Genomic DNA, 12,419 nt, shown 5'->3' with positions numbered 1-12,419 from the left:
TTATAAATCCAACGCTCAGATATAGGACAGACACTTCAAAACATACTTCCTTTTGCTTTATTTTTGAACTATCTGTTTTTCCATGTATGATCTATTCAATGCGTTTCTATGGAATAGGCCAAATGCAATGTTTCATCAAATGTTTTTTTGGGGGGGCCACCGAAATGTTCCTAATTATTGGACATAAATGACTGTAAAAATAACCAGCAGCTCAGCTACAAGTGATCTTAATTTGGAAAATCTGTTCCAAAGTTTTCCCACGCATAATAGAGAGATATGTGTGACCGTATACAAATGTAAGCAAGGTTTGAAATTATTATGTTTTAGTCAAATATTATCTATTTGGGCTGCCTTAGGGCCAGATTTCCCAAACTACATAGCGGATTCAAATAATCAATGCTTGAAGATGAGTTGGCTATTTGAATCAGCTGTGTAATGCTAGGGCATGTCAAAAACCAAAACATGCACGCGGGGTTGGAGACATAACATGCTTAGTTGAGCTTCTCCATAAAGTGACGTTGCAGGCTACAGAAGCTCAGTGCTGCCCCCTCTCATTGAGTAACTCAAGTTGATGGCCGATCGGGGTACAATTAGCAACTAACTTATCCTTAAACTTCTTCTGTGTGCAATTTTAAAGTAATTGGTTCAAGGACATACATCTGGAGTATTAGAAGCAGTTATTGGTACCATGACGGTCTTGTAAATACAATTTTTATTTACACTAAGATTGACCAAGAAGATTGCTAATTTTTAATTCACTATAATGGGGGATCCTGTTTTCCACTAACAATGCCTGCAGTACTGCAGTTAGCCTTGAACGTCCTTCGTTTCAATGAAAGGGGGCAGTCGTTCTCCACTGGAGAAGTCGGAGCTCAGGGATAATAGAGTTTCCCACCAGTAATTACCAGTTGGAAGGCAACTAGGACTTTTCCCAGTCGTATGTGGTAAATACCACCTTCGCACTTGGTTATGAATGCAGCCTTAGCCTGGCATATCAAAGATTTAATGTTGGCCTGGGAGTCACCATAGAATTCTATGGGAGTGATCTACTTAGTAAAGTATTTTTCATCATTTAATTTTAGCGAATCACACAACTGCACGGTGTGTGGAGGAAGGTGTGGGAGATCTAAAATCTCCAATGAAATGGTTAGTCCAAATAATGGTCCAAAAATGAATGTACTTTTTTTGCCTCCATCAGCTGACGCCTATGACATACACAACCGTTCAAAAGTTTGAGGTCCTCTGTCCAGTGTCTGTGTTCTTTTGCCCATCTTAATCTTTTTATTTTATTTTATTTTAAGAAAGTACTTTGTTTCTGGCCATTTTAAACCAGAAGGCCAGTTTTATGGATTCTTTAAATCAGGACAACAACTTTCAGCTGTGCTAACATAATTGCAAAAGGGTTTTCTAGTGATCAATCAGCCTTTTAAAATTATAAACTTGGATTAGCTAACACAACGTGTAATTGGAACACAGGAGTGATGGTTGCTGATAATGGGCCTCTGTACACCTATGTAGATATTCCATTAAAAATCAGCCGTTTCCAGCTACAATAGTCATTTACAACATTAACAATGACTACACTGTATTTCTGATCAATTTGATGTTATTTTAATGGACAAAAAAAATTGCTTTTCTTTCAAAAACAAGGACACTTCTAAGTCACCCCAAACATTTAAACGGAAGTGTACACAAGGTCAAAATTGAAAACAGGGAGATTTGATTGGTTGAAATGGGAAACGTCACTATCGTGGGAAAACTTAAAGGCAGACAAAAAGATGGAAAGAGGACTCCTTTGAAATATTCAGCAGAAGACTAAACAACATAACTTTAGCTTGATGAAGAGTGAGCATGAAGTAGTGTTGGTGAAGTTCTTGACATACCTCTCTGTTCATTTGCAGTCAGAGGATGTGCTTTTTGACAGGTGATGTTGAAAATGCTTACTTTAGCTAGCTAACGTTACATTTCTAGCTACTGCTTGTTTTTGTTTGTTTTACTTCAGCGGTGACAACCTAGTCTCAAAAGCCCAACCCTAGGCAACCGTGACTAGGAAGGCATGCCAGAACGTCACAATTCAAATCCAAAGTTTGCAGGCAAAACGTTTGCAGCACTTGGTTTTAGTGAAGGTAGTTGATGCAAACTAGCCACTTGCGAAATGCACACATTAAAAAACTATGTGATCTCCATCTTGCTAGCTAGCTACTAGTTTGTGTAGTAGTGACGTAGGTTGTGACGTAGTTCCTCTATGCCAAAAAAGTCCATAATTGAAACCAGACCCTTAGTATGACCTGGTGGTAGAAGTTGTCTCTGAGCCTGTTGATCTGAGACTCGATGCTCCGGTAAAGTTTGCCAGATAGTACCAGAGTGAGCAGTCCATGGCTCAGGTGACTGGAGTCCTTGATGATCTTTCAGGCCTTGCTGCTCAGTCACCGCCTGGTGTAAATGTACTGTAAGGCTAGAAGCTTGCCCCCAATGATGTACTGGGCCATCCGCACCACCCTCTGTAGAGCCTTGAGGTTGAGGGCGGTGCAGTTGCCATACCAGGTGTTGATGCAGTCAGACAAGATGGTGCATCTGTATCAGTTCTTGAAGACCTAAGGCACAATGCCAAATTTCTTCAGCTTCGTCATCTGCTCCTCCAAGTAGGTGGATGCCTTCATAGCTAGCTACAGTTTGTTTAACATTATGGTAGCCTGTCCTCCATCTCTCTCAGGTTTGCTGAAACAAGTATGACAGTAAAATGTGGGTCCATTGGAGGTGGGTGAGTTTCCCCATACTTTACTGAACAAAAATATAAATGCGACATGGAACATTTCAAAGATTTTACTGATTGACAGTTAAATAAGGAAATCAGTCAACTGAAATTGTCACGTCCTGACCTTAGTTCCTTTTGTATGTCTCTATTTTAGGTTGGTCAGGGCGTGAGTTGGGGTGGGCATTCTATGTTTTGTTCTTGTGTTTATATTTCTATGTGTTTTGCCTGGTATGGTTCCCAATCAGAAGCAGCTGTCAATCGTTGTCTCTGATTGAGAACCATACTTAGATACCTGTTTGTGGGTGGTTACTTTTGTTTGTGGGTGGTTATTTTCCGTTTCAGTGTTTGCACCATAAAATAGTCAGTATCTGGTGTCACCACCATCCTCTTTAAAGACTGTGCGAAGGTGCTGGAAATTGGCACGAACTGGAACATGCTGTCGAACATGTCGATCCAGAGTACCCCAAACATGCTCAATGGGTGACATGTCTGGTGAGTATGCAAGCCATGTAAGAACTGGGACATTTTCAGCTTCCAGGAATTATGAACAGATCCTTGCAACATAGGGCCGTGCATTATCATTCTGAAACATTAGGTGATTGTGGCGCATTAATGGCAAGACAACGGGCCTCAGGATCTCGTCACGGTATATCTGTGCATTCAAATTGTCATCAATAAAATGCAATTGTTTTGGTTGTCCATAGCTTATGCTTGCCCATACCACAACCCCACCGCCACGATGGGGCACTCTGTTCACAACATTGGCATCAGCAAACCACTCACCCACAAGACGCCATACAAGCTGACTGCCATTTACCCTGTACATTTGAAACCAGGATTAATCCGTGAAGAGCATACTTCTCCAGCATGCCAGTGGCAATTGAAGGTGAGCATTTGCCCACTGAAGTCAGTTATGACGCCGAACTGCAATCAGGCCAAGAGGAACACGAGCACGCAGATGAGCTTACTTCAGGAGGTTTCTGAAAATGGCGCCGGAGGAGATGGGCGCCGTTTTACGGTCTCCTAACCAATTGTGCTATTATGTGTTATTTTTCGCGATATTTGTAAATTATTTTGTACATAATGTGTCTGCAACCGTACCTTACGGAAGAAAAAAGCTTCTGGATATCAGGACAGCGATCACTCACATCGGATTAGACTAATATTTCTTCAACAACAACAGCAAGCAGGACTCACACGATATTCTCCAAACACCCCACAAGGCAGGCATATCAATTATTTGCAAAAGGAAAAGACGCAGAGGATGAAGAGCCAGATGCCTCGTCCGGACCCGCAGAAGGCAACTAGGAAAGCTGCCGTTACCATCAATATTACTCGCCAACGTGCCACAATTGGACAATAAACTAGACGAGGTACGATCACGAATATCCTACCAATGGGACATCAAAAACTGTAATATCCTATCCTTCACGGAATCGTGGCTGAATGACGACATGGATATTCAGCTAGCGGGATAGACGCTGCACCGGCAGGATAGAACAGCACACTCCGGTAAGGGAGGGGGGGGGGCGGTCTGTGCATATTTGTAAACAACAGCTGGTGCACGAAATCTAAGGAAGTCTCTAGATTTTACTTGCCTGAAGTAGAGTATATTGTGATAAACTGCAGGCCACACTACTTGCCTAGAGAGTTCTCAGCTATACTTTTCGTGGCTGTTTATTTACCACCACAGACAGATGCTGGCACTAAGATCACACTCAGTCAGCTGTATAAGGAAATAAGCAAACAGGAAACCACTCACCCAGAGGCGGCGCTCCTAGTAGCTGGAGACTTTAATGCAGGGAAACTTAAATCAGTTCTACCAAATCTCTATTATAATGTTAAATGTGCAACCAGAGGGAAAAACATCTAGATCACCTGTACTCCACACACAGAGATGCTCTCCCTCACTCTCCATTTGGTAAATCTGACCACAACTCTACCCTCCTGATTCCTCCTGATTCCTGCTTACAAGCAAAAATTAAAGCAGGAAGCACCAGTGACTCGGTCTACACCACATCAGTCACTGGCTTTATCAATAAGTGCATTGAGGATGTCATCCCCACAGTGACTGTACGTACATACCCCAACCAGAAACCATGGATTACAGGCAACATTCGCACTGAGCTAAAGGGTAGAGCTGCCTCATTCAAGGTGCGGGACTCTAACCTGGAAGCATACAAGAAATCCCGCTATGCTCTGCGACGAACCATCAAACAGGCAAAGCGTCAATACAGGGCTAAGATTGAATCATACTACACCGGCTCCGACGCGCGTTGGATGTGGCAGGGCTTGCAAACTATTACAGACTACAAAGGGAAGCACAGACGCGAGCTGCCCAGTGACACAAGCCTAGCAGACGAGCTAAATCACTTCTATGCTCGCTTCGAGGCAAGCAACACTGAGGCATGCATGAGAGCGTCAGCTGTTCCGGACGACTGTCTGATCACGCTCTCCGTAGCCGACATGAGTAAGACCTTAAAACAGGTCAACATACACAAGGCTGCGGGGCCAGACGGATTACCAGGACGTGTGCTCCGGGCATGTGCTGACCAACTGGCAGGTGTCTTCACTGACATTTTCAACATGTCCCTGATTGAGTCTGTAATACCTCAAATCCTTCTGTTCACCTGATTTAGAATTCCTCACAATCAAATGTAGACCGCATTATCTACCAAGAGAATTCTCTTCGATTATAATCACAGCCGTATATATCCCCCCCAAGCAGACACATCGATGGCTCTGAACGAACTTTATTTAACTCTCTGCAAACTGGAAACGATTTATCCGGAGGCTGCATTCATTGTAGCTGGGGATTTTAACAAGGCTAATCTGAAAACAAGACTCCCTAAATTTTATCAGCATATCGATTGCGCAACCAGGGGTGGAAAGATCTTGCATCATTGTTACTCTAACTTCCGCGACGCATATAAGGCCCTGCCCCGCCCTTCTTTCGGAAAAGCTGACCACGACTCCATTTTGTTGATCCCTGCCTACAGACAGAAACTAAAACAAGAGGCTGGTCCGACCAAGCTGACTCCACACTCCAAGACTGCTTCCATCACGTGGACTGGGACATGTTTCGTATTGCGTCAGATAACAATATTGACGAATACGCTGATTCGGTGTGCGAGTTCATTAGAACGTGCGTTGAAGATGTCGTTCCCATAGCAACGATTAAAACATTCCCTAACCAGAAACCGTGGATTGATGGCAGCATTCGTGTAGAACTGAAAGCGCAAACCACTGCTTTTAATCAGGGCAAGGTGTCTGGTAACATGACCGGATACAAACAGTGCAGCTATTCCCTCCGCAAGGCTATCAAACAAGCTAAGCGTCAGTACAGAGACAAAGTAGAATCTCAATTCAACGGCTCAGACACAAGAGGCATGTGGCAGGGTCTACAGTCAATCACGGACTACAGGAAGAAATCCAGCCCAGTCACGGATCAGGATGTCTTGCTCCCAGGCAGACTAAATAACTTTTTTGCCCGCTTTGAGGACAATACAGTGCCACTGAGACGGCCTGCAACGAAAACATGCGGTCTCTCCTTCACTGCAGCCGAGGTGAGTAAAACATTTAAACGTGTTAACCCTCGCAAGGCTGCAGGCCCATACGGCATCCCCAGCCGCGCCCTCAGAGCATGCGCAGACCAGCTGGCCGGTGTGTTTACGGACATATTCAATCAATCCCTATACCAGTCTGCTGTTCCCACATGCTTCAAGAGGGCCACCATTGTTCCTGTTCCCAAGAAAGCTAAGGTAACTGAGCTAAACAACTACCGCCCCGTAGCACTCACATCCGTCATCATGAAGTGCTTTGAGAGACTAGTCAAGGACCATATCACCTCCACTCTACCTGACACCCTAGACCCACTCCAATTTGCTTACCGCCCAAATAGGTCCACAGACGATGCAATCTCAACCACACTGCCCTAACCCATCTGGACAAGAGGAATACCTATGTGAGAATGCTGTTCATCGACTACAGCTCGGCATTCAACACCATAGTACCCTCCAAGCTCGTCATCAAGCTCGAGACCCTGGGTCTCGACCCCGCCCTGTGCAACTGGGTACTGGACTTCCTGACGGGCCGCCCCCAGGTGGTGAGGGTAGGCAACAACATCTCCTCCCCGCTGATCCTCAACACTGGGGACCCACAAGGGTGCGTTCTGAGCCCTCTCCTGTACTCCCTGTTCACCCACGACTGCGTGGCCACGCACGCCTCCAACTCAATCATCGAGTTTGCGGACGACACAACAGTGGTAGGCTTGATTACCAACAACGACGAGACGGCCTACAGGGAGGAGGTGAGGGCCCTCGGAGTGTGGTGTCAGGAAAATAACCTCACACTCAACGTCAACAAAACTAAGGAGATGATTGTGGACTTCAGGAAACAGCAGAGGGAACACCCCCCGATCCACATCGATGGAACAGTAGTGGAGAGGGTAGCAAGTTTTAAGTTCCTCGGCATACACATCACAGACAAACTGAATTGGTCCACTCACACAGACAGTATTGTGAAGAAGGCGCAGCAGCGCCTCTTCAACCTCAGGAGGCTGAAGAAATTTGGCTTGTCACCAAAAGCACTCACAAACTTCTACAGATGCACAATCGAGAGCATCCTGGCGGGCTGTATCACCGCCTGGTACGGCAACTGCTCCGCACCCTCAACCGTAAGGCTCTCCAGAGGGTAGTGAGGTCTGCACAATGCATCACCGGGGGCAAACTACCTGCCCTCCAGGACACCTACACCACCCGATGTTACAGGAAGGCCATAAAGATCATCAAGGACATCAACCACCCGAGCCACTGCCTGTTCACCCCGCTATCATCCAGAAGGCGAGGTCAGTACAGGTGCATCAAAGCTGGGACCGAGAGACTGAAAAACAGCTTCTATCTCAAGGCCATTAGACTGTTAAACTGCCACCACTAACATTGAGTGGCTGCTGCCAACACACTGACAATGACACTGACTCACTCCAGCCACTTTAATAATGGGAATTGATAGGAAATGATGTAAATATATCACTAGCCACTTTAAACAACGCTTCCTTATATAATGTTACTTACCCTACATTATTCATCTCATATGCATACGTATATACTGTACTCTATATCATCGACTGCATCCTTATGTAATACATGTATCACTAGCCACTTTAACTATGCCACTTTGTTTACATACTCATCTCATATGTATATACTGTACTCGATATCATCTACTGTATCTTGCCTATGCTGCTCTGTACCATCACTCATTCATATATCCTTATGTACATATTCTTTATCCCCTTACACTGTGTATAAGACAGTAGTTTTGGAATTGTTAGTTAGATTACTTGTTGGTTATTACTGCATTGTCGGAACTAGAAGCACAAGCATTTCGCTACACTCGCATTAACATCTGCTAACCATGTGTATGTGACAAATAAAATTTGATTTGATTTAACTTCCTGATGGGCCGGCCCCAGGGGGTAAGTGTAGGTAACAACACATCCACCATGCTGATCGACAACACTGGGGCCCCTCAGAGGTACGTGCTCAGTACTCCCTGTTCACTCATGACTGCACGTTCAGGCACGACTCCAACACCATCATTAAATTTGCCCATGACACAACAGTGATAGGCCTGATCACTGACAACAAAGAGACAGCCCATAGGGAGGAGGTCAGACACCTGGCCGTGTGGTGCCAGGACAACAACCTCTCCCTCAACGTGATCAAGATAAAGGAGATGATTGTGGACTTCAGGAAAAAGAGAACAGAGCACACACCCATTCTCATCGATGGGGCTGCAGTGGAGCAAGTTGAGAGCTTCAAGTTCCTTGGTGTCCACATCACCAACAAACTAACATGGTCCAAGCACACCAAGACAGTTGTGAAGAGGGCACGACAAAACATATTCCCCCTCAGGAGACTGAAAGGATTTGGCATGGGTCCTCAGATCCTCAAAACGTTCTACAGCTGCACCATTGAGAGCATCCTGCCTGGTATGGCAACTGCTCGGCCCATGACCGCAAAGCACTACAGAGGGTGCTACCGCACAGCAAGCGGTACTGGAGAGCCAAGTCGAGGTCCAAGAGGCTTGTAAAACAGCTTCTACATCCAAGCCATAAGACTTCTGAACATGGCTACCCAGACTATTTGCACCCCTTTCCTAACGTTAAACATATTTTCACATGACCCTCCCTTTGTATTGTAAAATAAATTTAACACCCACCTCCTCATACAATATCTCAAAATAATGTTTCCGAACACAAATAACAATAAGTGTAGCGATCCTATGTTTATAAACCTGAATATCTACTGCTTTTGTGGCACAGTCGACGCCACGCAGGGCTATGGGCCAGAAGGTTGAGAGAGGAGCTCACTCTCCCTGCCTGTTTCATTACTTCACGGTCAGAGCCGGTTGTAGTCAATGATCAGCTAGGGGAATCAGATTTTAAATATTTTGATGACATATTTATAATTATATACAATATATGCAACAGATTTTCCACCAACAGGTTTCTGTGCCAATTCACCACACAACCAATAAATAAAATATACCGACTTCGGGCACTTCAATATCATGGTTTGCGTTTTCGACACCACAATAGACTATGAATCTTGACAAATCGAAAACACATCCCTCACTGCCTTCTAGGTTTACCCAGTATCGAAGGCGTGGCTTGACAATCTCTGAATGTCATTAAACTTTTGGGTGTTTTCTAACAGATGTCTCTTTCCATTCATCAATATTGGCCGCTGCACAGTTTGGATTGATTGATTGATTTTATTTGTCAGTTGAAATACATACGCTACATGACAAAGTGTGTGGACACCTGCTCGTCGATCATCTCATTCCAAAATCATGGGCATTAATATGATTCCCCCTTTGCTATTATAGCAGCCTCCACTCTTCTGGGAAGGCTGTCCACTAAATGTTGTACCATTGCTACACGGACTTTCTGCCACAAGAGCATTAGTGAGTTTGGGTACTGATGTTAGGTGATTAGGCCTGGCTCGCAGTCTGCATTCCAATTCATCTCAAAGGTGTTTGATGAGGTTGAGGTCAGGGCTCTGTGCAAGCCAGTTAAGTTCTCCACACCAATCTCGACAAATCATTTATGTATGGACCTCGCTTTGTGCACGGGGGCATTGTCATGCTGAAACAAGAAAGTTACAACAGCAAACTGTTTCCACAAAATCTTTTAGAATGTAATTGTAATGTTAAGAATTCCCCTAGACCAAACCATGAAGAACAGCCCCAGACCATTTTTCCTCCTCCACCAAACGTTACAGTTGGCACTATGTATTGGGGCAGGTAGCGTTTTCCTTGCATCTGCCAAACCCACATTCCTCCGAGGGACTTCATTGGACTGCGTTTCCATTGCTCCATAGTCCAATGGAGGCAAGCTTTAAACCACTCCAGCCAAAGCTTGGCATTGCACATGGTGATCTTAGGCTTGTGTGTGGCTTTTCGGCAATTGAAACTCATTTCATGATGCTCCCGACGAACAGTTCTTGTGCTGACGTTGCTTCCGGAGGCAGTTTGGAACTCGGTAGTGAATGTTGCAACCGAGGTCAGACAATTTTAATGGGCTTCAGCACGGTCCCGTTCTGTGAGCTTGTGTGGTCTACCACTTCGCAACTGAGCCGTTGTTGCTCCTAGACGTTTCCACTTCACAATAACAGAACTTTCAGTTGACCGGGGCAGCACTAGCAGGACAGCAATTTGAGGAACTGACTTGTTGGAAAGGTGGCATGCTATGATGGTGCCATGTTGAAAGTCACTGAGCTCTTCAGTAAGGCAATTCTACTGCCAATGTTTGTCTATGGAGATTGGGTGGCTGTGTGCTCAATTTTACACACCTGTCAGCAACGGATGTGGCTGAAATAGCCGAATCCACTAATTTGAAGGGGGGTCCACATACTTTTGTATATATAGTGCACATACACAAATAATTATAGTGTACAGTGCATAAGTCGGGGACTTATTTCCATTGTGTCCCCTACATTTGCTGCAGCATATGCTACAGTAATGTAAGAACTGCGCGTCTAATTTACACATCTCCATCTGTATAATGTGTGGTAGCCTATATCATAGGCTATATATTGGATAACGGCACAATCATTTGGGCTTGGGCTCATAAAATGTGCTTAATGTATTGCTCATCGGGCTCAGGTAGCATCATTTTTATGCCAATCAAAGCTCTAATCAAATCCAGGCATATGAATATGCTTTATACTGAATGTTTTAGAATGACACTTCCAGTGTTGGCGGGAAATACCGGGTTATCTGGGAGAAAAGTAATTATTCTCTGGCTGGAACATTGGTAAAATACTGGCAAAATATGGTCTAGCTTATTATTTAGATGTTTGGGGTTGCTGGTGAACCATGATGTGCAGGCATAATCAAAGTGACACTGGACTTGCACACTTTTTGTTATTTATTTATTTCACCTTTATTTAACCAGGTAGGCTAGTTGAGAACAAGTTCTCATTTACAATGCGACCGGGCCAAGATAAAGCAAAGCAGTTCGACACATACAACGACACAGAGTTACACATGGAGTAAAACAAACATACAGTCAATAATACAGTATAAACAAGTCTATATACGATGTGAGCAAATGAGGTGAGATAAGGGAGGTAAAGGCAAAAAAAGGCCATGGTGGCAAAGTAAATACAATATAGCAAGTAAAACACTGGAATGGTAGATTTGCAATGGAAGAATGTGCAAAGTAGAAATAAAAATAATGGGGTGCAAAGGAGCAAAATAAATAAATCATTTAAATACAGTAGGGAAAGAGGTAGTTGTTTGGGCTAAATTATAGGTGGGCTATGTACAGGTGCAGTAATCTGTGAGCTGCTCTGACAGTTGGTGCTTAAAGCTAGTGAGGGAGATGAGTGTCTCCAGTTTCAGAGATTTTTGTAGAGTCTTCAGGGTGTCTATAGGTTTCCATCCAATTGGCGACCAGATTTTTATGCGAATATTAAAAAATCTGCAGAAAAACAACATGCACATTTCAGGGTTTCCTTTAGGAACATTTGACGCCGAATAACGTGACCGGGAAGATTTTAATTTACCGGACATCTGATAAATTTACCGGACATACATATGCATCCAAAACGACTTGGCGCAGCCAGCACCATGAATAAATTAGGGATATTGGTCAAATGTGCCACATTTACAGTAACAGTCAAAGGTTTGGACTCACCTACTCATTGAAAGGGTTTTTCTTTATTTGTACTATTTTCTACATTGTAGAATAATAGTAAAGACATCAAACTATGAAATAACACATATGGACTCATATAGTAACCAAAAAAGTGCTAAACAAATCTAAATATATTTTATATTTGAGATTCTTCAAAGTAGCCACGCTTTGCCTTGATGACAGCTTTGCACATTCTTGGCATTTTCTCAGCTACACCTGGAATGCTTTTCCAACAGTCTTGAAGGAGTTCCCACATATGCAGAGCACTTGTTGGCTCACTCTGAAGTCCAACTCATCCCAAACCATCTCAATAGGGCTGAGGTCAGTTGATTGTGGTGGCCAGGTAATCTGATGCAGCACTCCATCACTCTCCTTCTTGGTCATATAGCCCTTACCACCCTGGAGGTGTGTTGGGTCATTGTTCTGTTGAAAAACAAATGATAGTCCCACTAAAGGCAA

Source organism: Oncorhynchus clarkii, chromosome 19 (genome assembly GCF_045791955.1).
Source record: "Oncorhynchus clarkii lewisi isolate Uvic-CL-2024 chromosome 19, UVic_Ocla_1.0, whole genome shotgun sequence".
Classification (NCBI taxonomy): Eukaryota; Metazoa; Chordata; class Actinopteri; order Salmoniformes; family Salmonidae; genus Oncorhynchus; species Oncorhynchus clarkii.
The sequence above is the reverse complement of the archived record's forward strand: the minus strand, read 5'-3'. Positions refer to the sequence as shown.